The sequence below is a fragment of the Oncorhynchus mykiss genome, chromosome 9, assembly GCF_013265735.2.
Source record: "Oncorhynchus mykiss isolate Arlee chromosome 9, USDA_OmykA_1.1, whole genome shotgun sequence".
Taxonomy (NCBI): Eukaryota; Metazoa; Chordata; class Actinopteri; order Salmoniformes; family Salmonidae; genus Oncorhynchus; species Oncorhynchus mykiss.
In genome coordinates, this window is record NC_048573.1 from 49,880,821 (window position 1) to 49,898,864 (window position 18,044).

General features: G+C 48.0%; 1 long non-coding RNA gene across 2 annotated transcripts in view; it reads left to right on the forward strand.

The window, feature by feature from the left end:
• The first annotated feature begins 1,335 nt into the window (after positions 1-1,335).
• LOC118966067 overlaps positions 1,336-18,044 on the forward strand; it is a 35,702-nt gene continuing 18,993 nt past the window's right edge. Inside the window, exon 1 of one of the 2 annotated variants that reach the window (XR_005053276.1) lies at positions 1,336-1,562. This is a non-coding gene — a long non-coding RNA (uncharacterized LOC118966067). The remainder of the gene's footprint in view (positions 1,563-18,044) is intronic. The other variant, XR_005053277.1, reaches the window with a different exon arrangement.

Below are 18,044 nucleotides of genomic sequence, written 5' to 3' on the forward strand. Positions count from 1 at the left end.
GACGTGGAAACAACATCGATTCAACCAGTTTTTGCCCTGCGAGCAGTCTTATATCTCCAATCTTGGAAGACTCATGGTTGAAGACCTTCAGGAGGTCTGGTATGAAATCATCTCAAGAGTTATGTGTGTCTGGCACTGGTGAGTGCAAACGTGTGTGGTGTTACAGTGATTGAGACCTTTCAGCATCAGATGACATTTTATGAAGGAATGAAACAGGGCCTCATATCTGCACGAGACTGCATTCAATAGGTTGGACTCTCTTGACAGGCCTTTATACATACCATCACCAGGTCTGCATCACATCACCTGTCACTATCTTCAGTATCTCTCTCCAGTAACACATACACACGGCACCCACATGCACGCTCACACACTCACACAAACACACACACACAAACACAAACATATGCACACACCCATACCTTGTCCTTATCTTTATAACTGTGGGCGATGCCCTGTTTTTCATCAGCTGAATAGCACCTCTCCACGAGGGAGGATATTACAGCTGAATGACATATACTGGATCTGTCAGGGGCGAAGGCTATAGATGAGTCTCTCATCTAGGCATGGTGAAGGCTTCTGTCACCGGCGTGTACAGCATCTCATCTCAGCCCGCTCCGCTCTCTCAGCGCTTTCTGCTCCTCTCAGCCTCATATATTTACTCCACAGCGTGGATGACAAATAAATCCCACACCTCAATAATGCCCTGTAAACGACAACATTTCATGAATATAGGGGGACCTCTCTGTTTCAGGTGTTTCCTCTGGGCCCGTGACGAGAAAGTGACAGGTTTAAAGAGTGATGGCAGCGGCAGCTTCTGAGTGGACACACTCTCTCTCACACACACACACACACACACACACACACACACACACACACACACACACACACACACACACACACACACACACACACACACACACACACAGAGATGCTGTCTGGCCAGCCTCATCCATCTCAGAGATCAGGGAAAGTTACAGATTAATTACACTCCAGTCTTTAGTCAAGTGGTCACCAGCCTCAACTAACCAATCCACGTGAAGATGAGTTCAACCCTACAGTCTGACCCCTAGAACCATAACAACCCCCACCGCCACACTGCTATATTCCCTCCAACTCATAAATCCATCAGACTGGCTTCCCCATGAGAGCCGCCGTAGCCTGGTTTCCATGGCTACATGGAAAACACTGTCGCTGTAGCAGCCCTATGAACTAATTGAGGCAATTATATCTGAGGAGCAGCTGCTCTACCAGTCCCCTCCCCCATCATTCCGCCCCTCCCGCAATCAACCCCACTCACTCCAGCTATGATGCTCCACTCCCACTCATTGGTTGTGTCTCCCTACTCAGACATTGCATGCATCAACCAATGGTTGCATGGCAATACATCAACATCGACTGACAGATTGCTTTAACATTTGATGCGGTTAGCTGATACGTAAAATACCTATCCAGGCGAGGTAAGATCTGGCAGGCGTCAGATGAAATTAACAAAAAGCCACTCACTTATTTTGTGTGTAAAACCTATCCTCCTCTAATAAGCTGCTGGAGCAAAACAACAAGTGAGTGTTTTGTGCTTTTTGATTGTGTTTGGGAGAATAGTGCCTTTATTAAAAGGAGAGCAGGGTGAGGCCTTGAGACTTGGACACACATTGGAGTGTGTGGATGCATGTAGAGAAAATAGAGCACGGGGTGAGGGCATGTGTGCAAACACTCTTCAATGCATCTCTGTGTGTGGATGCCAGGAAGCTAGCGTGCATCCTTAAGTGATTTTATGGGCAGTTATTGTAAATGTGTGCATGCCAGTATGTGTCAGAGCGCCCGTGCCAGTCTGTGGGCATGCACTTCATGGATGACTGAATCTATAGCAAACACTGTGAGGCTAAATGCCACTGGCAACATGAATCGGCTGTCTAAAAAAAAGAATGCTTGTTTATTATCTGCTACAGTTTGAGAGGGAGAGGCATGTGTGGATTCCAAACTAGCAGGTATTTTGAGGGTGGGGGATGGTCTGCAGTCTGAGCACAGCAGTGTCCTTATCTACCTTTTGCAGATTGTCTGTGTGTGTGTGTGTGTGTGTGTGCTTGTGTGTGTGCGTGCATGCGTGCGTGTGTCTGTGTGCGTGCGTGTGGATACAGTGCAGGTGGAACAGCAGAGTTGCATTTCTACTTCATGGTGGAATGGTCTGAACAGTATGAATTCAAAAATATGTTACAGGAAGATGACCATAGAATCTGATATTATGAGGCAGTAAAGCTGATAATAACAGTTTTCTGTTCCGTTTCTAAGAGAACAGCTATCAGTCCTCCGGTATTCCTCAACAAATTTGTAGGCGATTCCTTGAGTTTACGTAAATGACTTATTTCAGTCAATATCCACTCCAGAATAGTGTAACCATGTAGTGGAGACATCAACTTTAAAACAAATTCTTATAAATGTGGCATTTAAAACATGATGCACGAGGGCGAAAGTCAAGAGCAGGTTGGAAGGTTTCCTATTCCAAAATAACTCATTAATAAATTACGAATGTGCCATAATGCAAAAGGACAAGACCTTTGGCGCACATGTAAAAAGGCCGGGGGCAGGACTCATGAGGAGAGTTATTTGATATTCAGCCATGGCATTTTCCCTGCACACACACGCACACACACACACACACACACACACACACACGCACTCACACACGCACACGCACACGCACACAGCCCATCTGCTGAATAATTCAAGGTGTCTATCTGTAGAGTAGGCTTCTAAAGATCAGGTAAAGGCTGTTATTACCGCTGCTACTTTGCTTTGTTCTTCCAGTGGAACTCAAAGTGTGACTGTCTGTGTGCTCCAAGGGGATTCATGAGATCATCCTTTTCAGTATGATCAGTGGGGAGTTCTGCATATACAATGCAGCGTTACATTCTCAAATGGTTAGAATACCTTGGAACATGTGATAACAAGTATAGTAGTGTAATAGACGCTGCTCCCTGCTGGAATGATTTCATGATACCATAAGTGGTACTCTTTCCATGTTGTAAACCATCCAGATGGGGCTGTCCCTCTGAGCACATATCCCTGCTGTAGGAGAGACTCCAAATGGAGCCCGGTGACGTCTGAGCGTTGATTTAACTGGGCAAGTGTGCAGCTGTCCACTCCTGCGCTCACAATGTGGCACCTGAAACAACAGATGATCACACCAGCGGACTGAAAACCACCAGCGTGGCTGAGACTGGCATTACAGCAGCGGGGTGTCATAGTTATAAAAACCAGCAACAAAACCTCAAACAGCCCCTCGTGATTTGAGTCAGACAGCACGCTGAATCATAACAAACCCGGCTCAGCAACGGTTGGTATGTCAACAAAGGAACCTGTGCAGAAACTAAGTCCAGAACTGTAACAGACCATGATTAAGTTCACTTACCACCCTTCAAAAAAGACAAACATTGTAAAGGGTTCAAATCTCTTATCTGTATTGTCCCTTCACTCAGTAGTGATCTCAACAAAGTGTTGAAGTGTCAGGATAGTACTGATGAGACTGTTCACAGCCATCCTATGATTGCGTTGCATTCTGTTGTTTTATGTTGCAGTGTATTGCACCAGGGTGACCATGACAACAGCTATACAGCGTCTGAAGCCCAACAGCCAGATAGAGTAAGTGTTCCAGGCCAGGACCCAGGGCAGAGTCAGAGTCAGCCTGTCCGTCTCCATGACTCTATACCCAGCCCTCCCCAACCTGCAGCCAGCCAGCCATACTCACTCCCCATCTCTATATATAGTCGCCTGCCAGGGCCTGCTAAAAATAGACACAGTCTGCGCTCCATCTCCTTTCCTTTCCTCTGTGGCTTCATGGACTCTGAGACCCTCCCCTCCCAGCTTGGTCTTCAGAGATCCAGGTGAGGGAGTCAGGGGTTGAATCAAGAAGATGTCAGCGGTATGTTACACACTGGCCCTGCACTGTGCCATAGTAGTAATATTCCACAATGGGGGGCCCGAAGAGGAAAAAACAGTGGAGGGAGACAGAGGAAATCTGTTCAGCAGAGAGACTATTCATTAGATCAGTTTACAACCCTCCAATAGAAATGAATCAGAAAATTGGTGTGCTGTGCATAAAATTGCATTTGCCACAAAATTGTTGTTATGTGGATAAAGACAGTGGGGGCACAGTATGATGACCGATTAGAGAATAAGCTGGTGTTTACAATATCTTCATGCACAGTAAAACCATGTCTCACTTCCGCAGGCTGAAAGGAAATGAGTGGCTTGCTCAAATTAACATTAAAAATAACCAAGGCGTGTTGACTGTGTTAGTCAGGAAGGCTCCTGGGGAGCACAAAGCCAAAGAATGTAGGAAAAACAAGTCACATTTCCTTTTCCAGCTGCTGCCTGTTATATAGGCAGGGTGAGATGGGACACTCACTTTAAACAAAGAACGCTCCCCTCAGCAACATTAGTCTTCCTTTGCCTCCCAGTGTACCGGATATAGCTAGAAGAGCCGAAGAGGCAACACACTCTCTCTAGCTTATCATAATAGGGTAATGATATGTCCTAATTATGTGTCATCACAACACATTCACAGGAACATTTCCATATTCTATTCTATTATATTCTATTACTTGCTGTTTTCAACCATGCCAGCACAAAATAAATAACCCAGAAACAATAAAGAGCCGATGCAATGTAAATTCACCCTCCATTAAGCCGTAGCAAGTTCTGTGAGAATTGAGCTCCAGGGTAGAACGCTGTCTGAGGCAGTAAGATGCGTGGGTGGGCATTGAGGGACACTAGGGCAGGAGGAAGGAGATGAGATTCCTGGGTGTGAAATGAAGGAGGCTCTGGCTGCTGTTTCATTTGGGCAGCGGGGAGTTGTAGGGCAGTAGGCTATGGCAGGCAGCTAGGAGCCCTAACCAGCAGGGCGTAACACACAGCAGTGTATGGTACCACTGGATCTGTGCCCGGGGCCGTGCTCTGGGCCAGCCTGATCTCTGAGGAAACAGAGCAGATGAGGTGCATGCGTTAACCCTTAACACACTGAAACCGCAGACAAGAAAAAGCTTTTTAAAAGCAAATTTGTAAGATGAAAAATGGCTTATGAATTATTTGACATTGCATGAGCTGCCAGATCAGAGTATTGTTCCCCGACCTCAGCTTGCTGGCAGGATATGCGGTGGCATCACTCTCACAAAAACAGTCGCAGGCAGGCAGGCAGGCAGGCAGTTCACTGTTGTACAAGGATGCATTGTACAACATATTGATTTCTGTTTAAGATTTATATGCCTGCAGGCAGGCAGGCAGGCAGGCAGGCAGGCAGGCAGGCAGGCAGGCAGGCAGGCAGGCAGGCAGGCAGGCAGGCAGGCAGGCAGGCAGGCAGGCAGGCAGGCAGGCAGGCAGGCAGGCAGGCAGGCAGGCAGAGGATGATTATGGATCTAATGAAAGTATCATGAATAAACCAACCCCAGGAAGTATAAGTCCCATTAGGATCTCCTCTGGGCTATTAATAACCATGAAAACCTCTACAATCAATAGATGCACTTCCTGAACCAATATCCATTTAACATGGCCAGGACCAGAGTGCTAGGGGAGCTGACCACCCATACAGTATCTTCATGGACCCATCATCTCAGCAGAACGGGCTAAGACCTCTCACTACTAACAGATATCAAGAGCACTCCCTCAGGAGTGGATTTAACGAGATGCCTTGTCACACAGGGAGGAAGTGAGACAGGTGCCTGCATCGAGCCTGAGAGGACAAGAAGACCACAAAATGGAATTTTCTGAAAAATAAACAAGGATTTCATGGCATTGTCACTACCCAACTGAGAATGGAGAATGCTCTTTGAACCATATCTCCTCGAACATGACAATAGCACTGTGTACGCTTGTGTTCGTTGACGTTGACGGAGGGAGGCAGGACCCCTCTGCGTTATCTCCACACCATCCATAGGCGTCCTTATCCCTGCCTGCCTTCCCCTGCTCTATCTGGCAGCCGCCCCATGCATGTAACACTATCCCCTGGCTCAGGGCACACCAAAGGACAGAGAGAAAAGGAGAGCATCAGAGGCTTTGAACGCTGCAATTTCAGACAGAGTAATTTGAGATGAGGGATCTCCCCCCATTTTTCTCAGACAAAAACAATCATAACGGTTAAGATACCTTTTATTATCTGTCTGAAAGTATGTCCCCGTGCAGGGATGGTTTTAGCTGACATTCAGTCAGGCTTCAAAGCCTGGTGGTTTAATAACATCAGTGGTGTGACAGAGGAAGCCCACACTGGGGAGTGTGTCCATTATCACACAGCAGCTGAAGCATATTAAGAGCCAGGACGAGAGAGAAACGAGTCTGCTGCTCCACTGTCAGCTGCTGGGACGGATTAAAGAGAAAAGACAGACAGAGGGGGAAGGTATCCAGTGAAAACACACCTCTGATTAAAGCACTTCAGCTCACGTCAGCCATGGCCCACATGACTTGGGTTCAAGTCGGGCAAAGGGTTCATCTGATTTGTCTTTTGGAAACACATCAAACAACAAGTTAAAGTATTCAGTCACAATGGCCATAGATAGATGAAGACACTGTAGTGAATCCACCCTGTTCCTCTCTGATGCTCCTGTCCTCCGGGATTGAGCCATGCTGCTTGGGCATATAGGTGTCAGACATGTGAATGTGATTGCATACCCATAGTAGGAGAAAAAAATCACACATGAATACACACAAATACACTCACAAATACTACTCCAAGACACACACACACACACGCACGCACGCACGCACGCACACACGCACGCAGAAAGCATTCATTATTAGCGTCAAAAACGAATGCTTTGCTTTTGTGTGAATCAATCATTATTTTATTCATCTTAAATGTAGGTGAGTTAATAAAGCCTCGCTGTTTCTGCTGCAAGTTAAACATTGATATGAAGATGATGTTAGTCATACACAGGTTTATGACAGACTTCAGCGACCACATCACATCTTTGCCTCTGGCATGATTGGTTGTTTCTTTGCATTCTATTACATCTCCTTTCTGTCCATGCAGCACTATGGTGTCCTGTCCCTCTGTGATTGGTCCTCATTGGGATGGACAGCATAATCTGTTCACTCTGCCTGCTGTGTTTGCAGCCTCTGTAGAGATGTGTATAGTTCTCAGCTCTCAGTTCTGACCTTCAGCTGGGAGCCCAGAGGTCAGCAGAAGATGCCACACTTCCTATCTCTCTCCTCACCCCACAGGACAGATCTGTAGTTCTCCCTCCCTCAGACCCTACAGGAAGCACTCCCCAACCCCTGCTTCATTAGGAATTCACACAAATGGCCAGAAGGCCCAGCCATGAAAGTGCTCCATGACCCCAAGAGTTACGCGGGGCCGGAGAGAGGCAGCATCATGGGAACATCCTGTGCTGTATGGTTAGTGCTGATCTGATCCTCCTCTTTCTCTTGTCTGTCCTGTCTATCCCGAGCCACAGCTCTCTCTGAGGGGACTGATGTGGCTGATCGATCAGCCTTCAGCACAGTCACACAGACAGAATACCTTGTACCGTACATGAAGAACATACAGTGCCTTCAGAAAGTATTCACACCCTTTGACTTTTTCCACATTTTGTTGTGTTCCAGCCTGAATTTATAAATGATTAAATGTAGTTTTTTTGTCACTTGCCAACACACAATGCCCATAAAGGAGATGATTGTGGACTACAGGAAAAAGAGAACCCGATCACGCCTCCATTCTCATCGACGGGGCTGCAGTGGAGCAGGTTGAGAGCTTCAAGTTCCTTGGTGTCCACATCACCAACAAACTAACATGGTCCAAGCACACCAAGACAGTCGTGAAGAGGGCACGACCAAACCTTTTCCACCCTCAGGAGACTGAAAAGATTTGGCATGGGTCCACAGATCCTCAAAAGGTTCTACAGTTGCACCATTGAGAGCATCCTGACTGGTTGCATCACTGCCTGGTATGGCAACTGCTCGGCCTCCGACCGCAAGGCACTAAAAATGATCAAAGACTCCAGCCACCCTAGTCATGGACTGTTATCTCTAATACCACATGGCAGGCGGTACCAGAGCGCCAAGTCTAGGTCCAAGAGGCTTCGAAATGGCTTCTACCCCAAGCCATAAGACTCCTGAACATTTAGTCAAATGGCTACTCAGACTATTTGCAATGCTCCCCCCTCACCCCCTCTTTACACCACTGCTACTCTCTGTTATCATCTATACATAGTCACTTTAATAACTCTACCTACATGTACATACTACCTCAACTAACCGGTGCCCCAACACATTGACTCAGTATCGGTACCCACCCTGCATATAGTCTCGCTGTTGTTATTTTACTGCTGCTCTTTAATTACTTGTTACTTCTATCTCTTATTCTTATCCATATTATTTTTTAAACTGCATTGTTGATTAGGGGCTCGTAAGTAAGCCTTTCCCTGTAAGGTCTACACCTGTTGTATTCGGTGCATGTGACTAATACAATTTTATTTTATTTGATTTGAATGTCAAAGTGGAATTATATTTTTTGAAAATTATGAAAAACTGAAATGTCTTGAGTCAATACAGCAAGTAAGCCTAAATAAGGTCAGGAGTAAATTAAGTAACAATAAGTTGCATGGACATGATTTTTGAATGACTACCTCATCTCTGAACCTCACATATACAATTATCTGTAAGGTCCCTCAGTCGAGCAGTGAATTTCAAACGCAGATTCAACCACAAAGACCTGGGAATTTTTCCAATGTCTCGCAAAGTAGGGCACCTATTGGTAGATGGGTAAAAATAATATATTAATTACACATGGGATGGTGTATCAATACACCCAGTCACTACAAAGAGACAGGCATCCTTCCTAACTCAATTGCCGGGGAGGAAGGAAACAGTAACTTTAAAACAGTTACAGTTTAATGGCTGTGATAGGAGAAAACTGAGGATGGATCATGAACATTGTAGTTACTCCACAATACTAACCTACTGTAATTGACAGAGTGAATAGAAGGAAGCCTGTATAAAATGTAAAAAATCCAAAACATGCATCCTATTTGCAACATGGCACTAAAGTAATACTGCAAAACATTTGGCAAAGCGATTAACTTTTTGTCCTAAATACAAAGTATCATGTTTGGGGGAAATCCAATACAACACTGAGTACCACTCTCCACATTTTCAACATAGTGGTGGCTGCATCATGTTATGGGTATGCTTGTAATCATTAAGGACTGCAGAGTTTTTCAGGATAAAAAATACATGGAATGGAGCTAAGCACAGAGGAAAACCTGGTTCAGTCTGATTTCCACCAGAAACTGGGAGATAAATACACTTTCCATCAGGACAATTACCGAAAACACGGCCAACTATACACGTCCAAACTCGGGACGTGAACTGGGGACCCCAATCAGAAACGATGTCCTCAGGCACCCCGTAGTGCTGGAAGACGTGGGTGAACAGGGCCTCTGCAGTAAACAGGGCCGTAGGGAGACCGGGCAACGGGAGGAGACAGCAGGACTTCGAAAACCGATCCACAACGACCAGGATTGTCGTGTTCCCCTGAGACGGGGGAAGGTTGGTGAGATGTGACCAAGGCCGTTGTGGAATGGGGAGGGGATGTAACTTCCATCTAGGCAGGTGTCTAGGAGCCTTACTCTGAGCGCACACTGAAACAGGAGGAGAAATAAAACCTCATGTCCCTCGCTAAAGTGGGCCACCAGTACTTCCCCCTCAAATCAAAAATCAAATCAAATGTATTTATATAGCCCTTTGTACATCAGCTGATATCTCAAAGTGCTGTACAGAAACCCAGCCTAAAACCCCAAACAGCAAGCAATGCAGGTGTAGAAGCACGGTGGCTAGGAAAAACTCCCTAGAAAGGCCAAAACCTAGGAAGAAACCTAGAGAGGAACCACGCTATGTGGGGTGGTCAGTCCTCTTCTGGCTGTGCCGGGTGGAGATTATAACAGAACATGGCCAAGATGTTCAAATGTTCATAAATGACCAGCATGGTCAAATAATAATAATCACAGGCAGAACAGTTGAAACTGGAGCAGCAGCACGGCCAGGAGGACTGGGGACAGCAAGGAGTCATCATGTCAGGTAGTCCTGAGGCATGGTCCTAGGGCTCAGGTCCTCCGAGAGAGAGAAAGAAAGAGAGAAAGAGAGAATTAGAGAGAGTATACTTAAATTCACACAGGACACCGGATAGGACAGGAGAAGTACTCCAGATATAACAAACTGACCCTAGCCCCCCGACACATAAACTACTGCAGCATAAATACTGGAGGCTGAGACAGGAGGGGTCAGGAGACACTGTGGTCCCATCCGATGACACCCCCGGACAGGGCCAAACAGGAAGGATATAACCCCACCCACTTTGCCAAAGCACAGCCCACACCACTAGAGGGATATCTTCAACCACCAACTCACCATCCTGAGACAAGGCCGAGTACAGCCCACAAAGATCTCCGCCACGGCACAACCCAAGGGGGGGCGCCAACCCAGGCAGGAAGATCACATCAGTGACTCAACCCACTCAAGTGACGCACCCCTCCTAGGGACGGTATGAAAGAGCCCTAGTATGCCAGTGACTCAGCCCCTGTAATAGGGTTAGAGACAGAGAATCCCAGTGGAAAAAGGAGAACCGGCCAGGCAGAGACAGCAAGGGCGGTTCGTTGCTCCAGAGCCTTTCCGTTCACCTTCACACTCCTGGGAACAGACTACATTCAATCATATGATTAAAGAGATGAGTCTTCAGTAAAGACTTAAAGGTTGAGACTGAGTTTGTCTCTCACATGGGTAGGCAGACCATTCCTTAAAAATGGAGCTCTATTGGAGAAAGCCCTGCCTCCAGCTGTTTGCTTAGAAATTCTAGGGACAATTAGGAGGCCTGCGTCTTGTGACCATAGCGTACGTGTAGGTATGTACGGCAGGACCAAATCAGAGAGATAGGTAGGAGCAAGCCCATGTAATGCTTTGTAGGTTAGCAGTAAAACCTTGAAATCAGCCCTTGCCTTGACAGAAAGCCAGTGTAGGGAGGCTAGCACTGGAGTAATATGATCCATTTCTTTGGTTCTAGTCAGGATTCTAGCAGCCGTATTTAGCACTAACTGAAGTTTATTTAGTGCTTTATCCGGGTATCCGGAAAGTAGAGCATTGCATTAGTCTAACCTAGAAGTGACAAAAGCATGGATTAATTTTTCTGCATAATTTTTGGACAGAAAGTTTCTGATTTTTGCAATGTTTCGTAGATGGAAAAAAGCTGTCCTTGAAACAGTCTTGATACGTTCTTCAAAAGAGAGATCAGGGTCCAGAGTAACGCCGAGGTCCTTCACAGTTTTACTTGAGATGACTGTACAACCATTAAGATTAATTGTCAGATTCAACAGAAGATCTCTTTGTTTCTTGGGACCTAGAACGAACATCTCTGTTTTGTCCGAGTTTAAAAGTAGAAAGTTTGCAGCCATCCACTTCCTTATGTCTGAAACACATGCTTCTAGCGAGGGCAATTTTGGGGCTTCCGGGAGTATGGGAATAGAATCGATGGACTGCTCCTCGGTGTCATAGAGACGGGACAGCGCATCAGCCTTAGTGTTAAGGTAACCCGGTCTATAGGAGATGGTGAACCTAAATCTGGTGAAAAACATAGTCCACCTTGCCTGACGAGGATTCAGTCTCCTCGCTGCCCGGATGTACTCCAGATTACGGTGGTCAGTCCAGATGAGAAAAGGGTGTTTAGCCCCCTCAAGCCAAAGTCTCCACACCTTCAGAGCTTTTACCACAGCCAGCAACTCCCGGTCCCTCACGTTATATATAGTTTTGCTCCGCCGGACCGAGCTTCTTTGAAAAAAAACACAGGGGCGGAGCTTCGGTGGCGTAGCCGAGCGCTGTGATAGCACGGCTCCAACCCCATCCTCGGACTCATCCACCTCCACTATGAATGCCAAAGAGGGGCCCGGATGAGCCAATACGGGGGCATCGGTAAACAGTGCCTTCAGATGACTAAAAGCTCTACATCACTCCGTTCACCTCTGCAAATGCACCCCCCCCCCCCCCCCCCCCCCCCGCCTTCAGCAGTGAGGTAATGGGAGCAGCCACCTGGCCAAAACCCCAAACCTCCTGTAGTAATTGGCAAACCCTAAAAACCGCTGCACCTCCTTTACCGTGGTCGGAGTCGGCCAATTACGCACGGCTGCAACGTGGTCACACTCCATCACCACCCCAGATGTGGAAATGCGATACCCCAGGAAGGAAACTGCTTTTTTGGAGAACACACATTTCTCAGCCTTGACGTACAGGTAATGCTCCACCAGTCGCCCAAGTACCTTGCGCACCAGAGACACATGCACAGCGTGTGTGGCGGAATAGATCAGAATGTCATCTATATACACCACCACACACCGCCCGTGCAGGTCCCTGAGAATCTCGTCTACAAAGGATTGAAAGACGGCTGGGGCATTCTTCAACCATACTGTATGACCTTCGGTGGAAGTCGTGACAACTACCCTCTGTTGTGCCTTACGGTCAGATGCCGAGCAGTTGCCATTCCAGGTGGTGATGCAACCGGTCAGGATGCTCTCGATTGTGCAGCTGTAGAACTTTGAGAATCTGGGGACCCATGCTGAATCTTTTCAGTCTCCTGAGGGTGAAAAGGTTTTGTCGTGTCCTCTTCACGACAAATATTGTGCAATCCAGGTGTGCAAAGTTCTTAAAGACTTACCCAGAAACTCTCACAGCTTGTAATCGCTGCCAAATGTGATTCTAACATGTATTGACTCAAGGTTATGAGTGGGGTATTTCATTTAAATACATTTTAAAAAATGTCTAAAAACATGTTTTAATTTGGTCATTATGAGGTATTGTGTGTAGACAAAATGTGGAATAAGTCAAGGGGTATGACTACTTTCTGAAGGCACTGAAGATGTGCACAGCACAGCTTCACATGGCACGGCATACAGCGTGATACTTATTCAATGATCTGCCCCTCAGTCAACCAACTAGCTGGGGGACTGCGTTCCAAGGCGGTTACAATAAAGAAACTTAAATTAAAGACATGCTCCAGTACTTTGGCAACTAATAAGTACGTTTTAAACCTCCTACTGTGGGCTGGATGTGTCAATGTGTAGTTCAAACTTGCATAATCTATTAGCAGAATTACTGTCTCACCTCATTTAGCCACAAAATCCCTAGTTTGAAAGCAGCTGTTTTCTGTAAGCTATGCTGTGCAATTTTCCCTACATTTCCCCCCATGTGGGCCAGGCCTCTAGCAATCGAGTTCCAACCAATGAGATTCAGCACCTCACCATTTTAGTGACAACTAGCAAGAATCACATGCAACAGAGCGAGAGAGAGCTATGACGTGGTGCACATATCTACACATTTGTGAAGTAGTGCGCAATTTTTGGGGACCACGTTTGGCTCCTGGGTGCTTTCAGAATTGCTTGTCAATCTCTTTTTCTAAGTGAGAGAACACAGTCTGCAGAAAGCATCAAGTGAGAGAGATGAAAGAGTCGTGACTCCCTGTTGTGTGCTCGCTCGATGAGGATGTGTGGAAAAAAAGAGGCATTTCCACTGTGATAGAAAAAAGTTGATTATGTGTGATTATGCTGCACTCAGTGCATGTTGAGGTTACTGCAGACTACAGCTCATCACAACAACACCCTGCAAAAAAACTACTATCGTTTGGGGAGGATGAACAGAGGGGCATGTGGCAACCCTGCCTGCCTGTAGCCACGGGACTCGTGTGGAGAGAGGATGAGAGATGAGAGGATGAGAGCTGCTTTCGTCAGAGCGCGTGGTGCTGATGCAGTACAGAGGGTGCGGAGAGAGAGAGCAGGCTACACTGTGGAACAGCCCCACTGGTTGACTCTGTGGAGCTGCAGAAGGAGGCACAGCAGACATGGGAACAGCCACTCTGTTTGGTTATAAAAGGTACCTGAATCACAGGGAAAGGCCAGGGCCTCCCAGTCTGAGGGGTGGTGACGCAGATGCTTCTGTTTTTGAGCAGAATGATGACGCAGACGCTGACTTTTATTCCTGCTGAACGTTCTCATCATTCACATTCATGGCCCTACGTGTGTCTACGTGGTGGAGAGTTCTGAAATAACAAAGATAAAGCAGACAGAACCATGAAGGGTTTTACAACAATGGTGTAAGGTATATACACTGAGTGTACACAACATTAGGAACACCTGCTCTTTCCATGACATAGACTGACAAGACGAATCCAGGTGAAAGATACGATTCTTTATTGATATCACTTGTTAAATCCACTTCGATCAGTGTAGATTAAGGGGGAGGAGACAGGTTAAACACTCAACAGTTTCCCATGCGTGTCAAGAAGCGTCCCCCACCCAAAGGACATCCAGCCAACTTGACACAACTGTAATATTTGGTATACTTAGTGTACATTATATGCTGACAGTGTAATGAAAATGTGCTTGTTTAGGCTAACTTTGTTCAAATCAATTCACGCTCTATAATTTTGCTGTTGAAAAAGAAAATGCATTAAACATCTAAATCATTCTCCATGTGCTAAATCCTATGTCATGTAATTCTACACAGGCAGATCGTTAGTTATCCTAAATGACTAGCCCCATTCCAGTTCCCATGCACTCAGGCTGGGCATGAGAGAGTGAGTGAGTGAGTGAGAGAGAGATTGAGCGCGAGAGAGAAAGAGAGAGAGGGAGGGATAGATAGAGAGAGAGAGATAGAGAAAGCGCAAGAGAGGGAGAGAGATATGAGAGAGAGAGAGAGAGAGAGAGAGAGAGAGAGAGAGAGAGAGAGAGAGATGGGCGCCACTCCTACATAATAAGGACTTAGGCCTAGATTCAATCAGATCAAGTGTTAACTGGCGATAGCCAACACCCGCATGGCTGATGTTTTGGGCGTGTCTGAGGTGGAACTGCGTTGGAGCTGTCAAATCCGTGAGCAGCTGCTCTTGTTGTGACGCACTGATGTGCGGTTTGCGAACAAGTCGTTATTTTTGAACAACTCTTTCACTGATTTGAGAGTTTTTCTGAGTGACTCGTTCATTTTAGTTGTTCGTTTGACCTGATAGTGCTGGCCGCCGTGGGTCCTACAGCAGGATTAATACCGGCTCCTCTGGCTCAGCTTCTCCAGCCTCAGAGACGTGCTCCGACCATCAACTGTCTGTCGTAATAGGAGCAGGAAAATAGATTGTGAGCGTAGAGAAAAAAAATAAATGTTTAAGAGCTGATAGTTGATCGGATGGTGCAAGAATGAATACAATTGATAATTGAATGTTATGATGGACACAGCTTTGTAGGACCAAACATACATAGCCTTTGGTCAACAAACTCAAACTCAATAACTAATTGTTTGAGGGGCTACAGTTCTCAAACAACATTCTCAAACAACCGCAGTCAAGCAATGCATTCCGCCAAGAGTCGTTCACCATCTAGTCCGGTTGTGGTCACATCTAGGCCTTGCTTCAAATGTAGCAAGAAATAATCTTATTTATATGCCTATCAATCATGTACATTATTTGAAGCACAAATGACAGAGCCAATAGTTTTTGCATCATCATTCGCCGTACCTGTAACGGTTTTCTTCCGATGAAGGAGAGGGGGACCAAAATGCAGCGTGGTTTCTATTCATGGTTCTTTAATAAAGACTCTACACATGAATAAACTAACAAAACAATAAACGTGAGAAAACCTAAAACAGCCCTATCTGCTGCAAACACAGAGACAGGAACAATCACCCACGAAACACTCAAAGAATATGGCTGCCTAAATATGGTTCCCAATCAGAGACAACGATAAACACCTGCCTCTGATTGAGAACCACTCCAGACAGCCATAGACTATACTAGAAAACCCCACTAAGCCACAATCCTAATACCTACAAAAACCCCAAGACAAAACACACCACATAATAAACCCATGTCACACCCTGGCCTAACCAAAATAATAAAGAAAACACAAAATACTAAGACCAGGGCGTGACAGAACCACCCCCCCCCCCCCCCCCCCCCCCCCCAAGGTGCGGACTCCCGGCCGCACGCCTAAACCCATAGGGGAGGGTCCGGGTGGGCGTCTGTCCACGGTGGCGGCTCCGGCGCGGGACGTGGACCCCACTCCAACAAAGTCTTAGTCCCCTTGTATCGCGTCCTTTGATTGGCGACCCTCGCCGCCGACCTTGGCCTAGCAACCCTCACCAAGGACCCCACTGGACTGAGGGGCAGCTCGGGACTGAGGGGCAGCTCGGGACTGAGGGGAAGCTCGGGACTGAGGGGAAGCTCGGGACTGAGGGGAAGCTCGGGACTGAGGGGAAGCTCAGGCAGGTAAATGGCACTGGCAGATCCTGGCTGACTGGCAGTTCTGGCAGATCCTGGCTGACTGGCAGTTCTGGCTGACTGGCAGATCCTGGCTGAATGGCAGATCCTGGCTGAATGGCGGATCTGGAAGATCCTGCCTGACTGGCGGATCCATGCAGACTGGCGGCTCTGGCTGCTCCATGCTGACTGGCGGCTCTGGCTGCTCCATGCTGACTGGCGGCTCTGGCTGCTCCATGCTGACTGGCGGCTCTGGCTGCTCCATGCTGACTGGCGGCTCTGGCTGCTCCATGCTGACTGGCGGCTCTGGCTGCTCCATGCTGACTGGCGGCTCTGGCTGCTCCATGCTGACTGGCGGCTCTGGCTGCTCCATGCTGACAGGCGGCTCTGGCTGCTCCATGCTGACTGGCGGCTCTGGCTGCTCCATGCTGACTGGCGGCTCTGGCTGTGCCATGCTGACAGGCGGCTCTGGCTGCTCCATGCTGACTGGCGGCTCTGGCTGCTCCATGCAGACTGGCAGCTCCTTGCAGACTGGCAGCTCCTTGCAGACTGGCAGCTCCTTGCAGACTGGCAGCTCCTTGCAGACTGGCAGCTCCTTGCAGACTGGCAGTTCTGGCTGCTCTTTACAGACTGGCAGCTCCTTGCAGAATGGCAGCTCCTTGCAGAATGGCAGCTCCTTGCAGACTGGCAGTTCTGGCTGCTCTTTACAGACTGGCAGCTCTGGCAGCGCTGAACAGGCGGGAGACTCCGGCAGCACTGTAGAGGAGGAAGGCTCTGGCAGCGCTAAACGGGCGGGAGACTCCGGCAGCGCTGGAGAGGAGGAAGGCTCTGGCAGCGCTGAACAGGCGGGAGACTCCGGCAGCACTGGAGAAGAGGAAGGCTCTGGCAGCGCTGGACAGGCAAAGTGCACTGTAGGCCTGGTGCGTGGTGCTGGCACTGGTGGTACTGGGCTGAGGACACGCACAGGAAGCCTGGTGTGGGGAGCTGCCACCGGAGGGCTGATGCGTGGAGGTGGTACTGGATAGACCGGACCGTGCAGGCGCACTGGAGCTCTTGAGCACCGAGCCTGCCCAACCTTACCTGGTTGAATACTCCCGGTCGCCCTGCCAGTGCGGCGAGGTGCAATAGCCCGCACTGGGCTATGCAGGCGAACCGGAGACACCGAGCGCAAGGCTGGTGCCATGTAAGCCGGCCCAAGGAGACGCACTGGAGACCAGATGCGTAGAGCCGGCTTCATGACACTTGGCTCGATGCTTACTCTAGCCCGGCCGATACTGTACCGCACCGGGCTATGCAACCGCACTGGAGACACCGTGCGCACTACAGCATAACACGGTGCCTGCCCGGTCTCTCTAGCCCCCCGGTAAAGCACAGGAAGTTTGCGCAGGTCTCCTACCTGGCGTAGCCATACTCCCTGTGAGCCCCCCCCCAATACATTTTTGGGGCTGACTCTCGGGCTTCCATCCGCATCGCCGTGCTGCCTCCTCATACCAGCGCCTCTCCGCTTTCGCCGCCTCCAGTTTCTCCAGGCTGTGCCCAGGGTCCTTTTCCATCCAATATCTCCTCCCATGTCCAGAAATCCGGATTTCGCTGCTCCTGCTTCCGCTGCCTGTCACCACGCCGCTTGGTCCTGTTATGGTGGGTGTTTCTGTAACGGTTTTCTTCCGATGAAGGAGAGGCGGACCAAAATGCAACGTGGTTTCTATTCATGGTTCTTTAATAAAGACTCTACACATGAATAAACTAACAAAACAACAAACGTGAGAAACCCTAAAACAGCCCT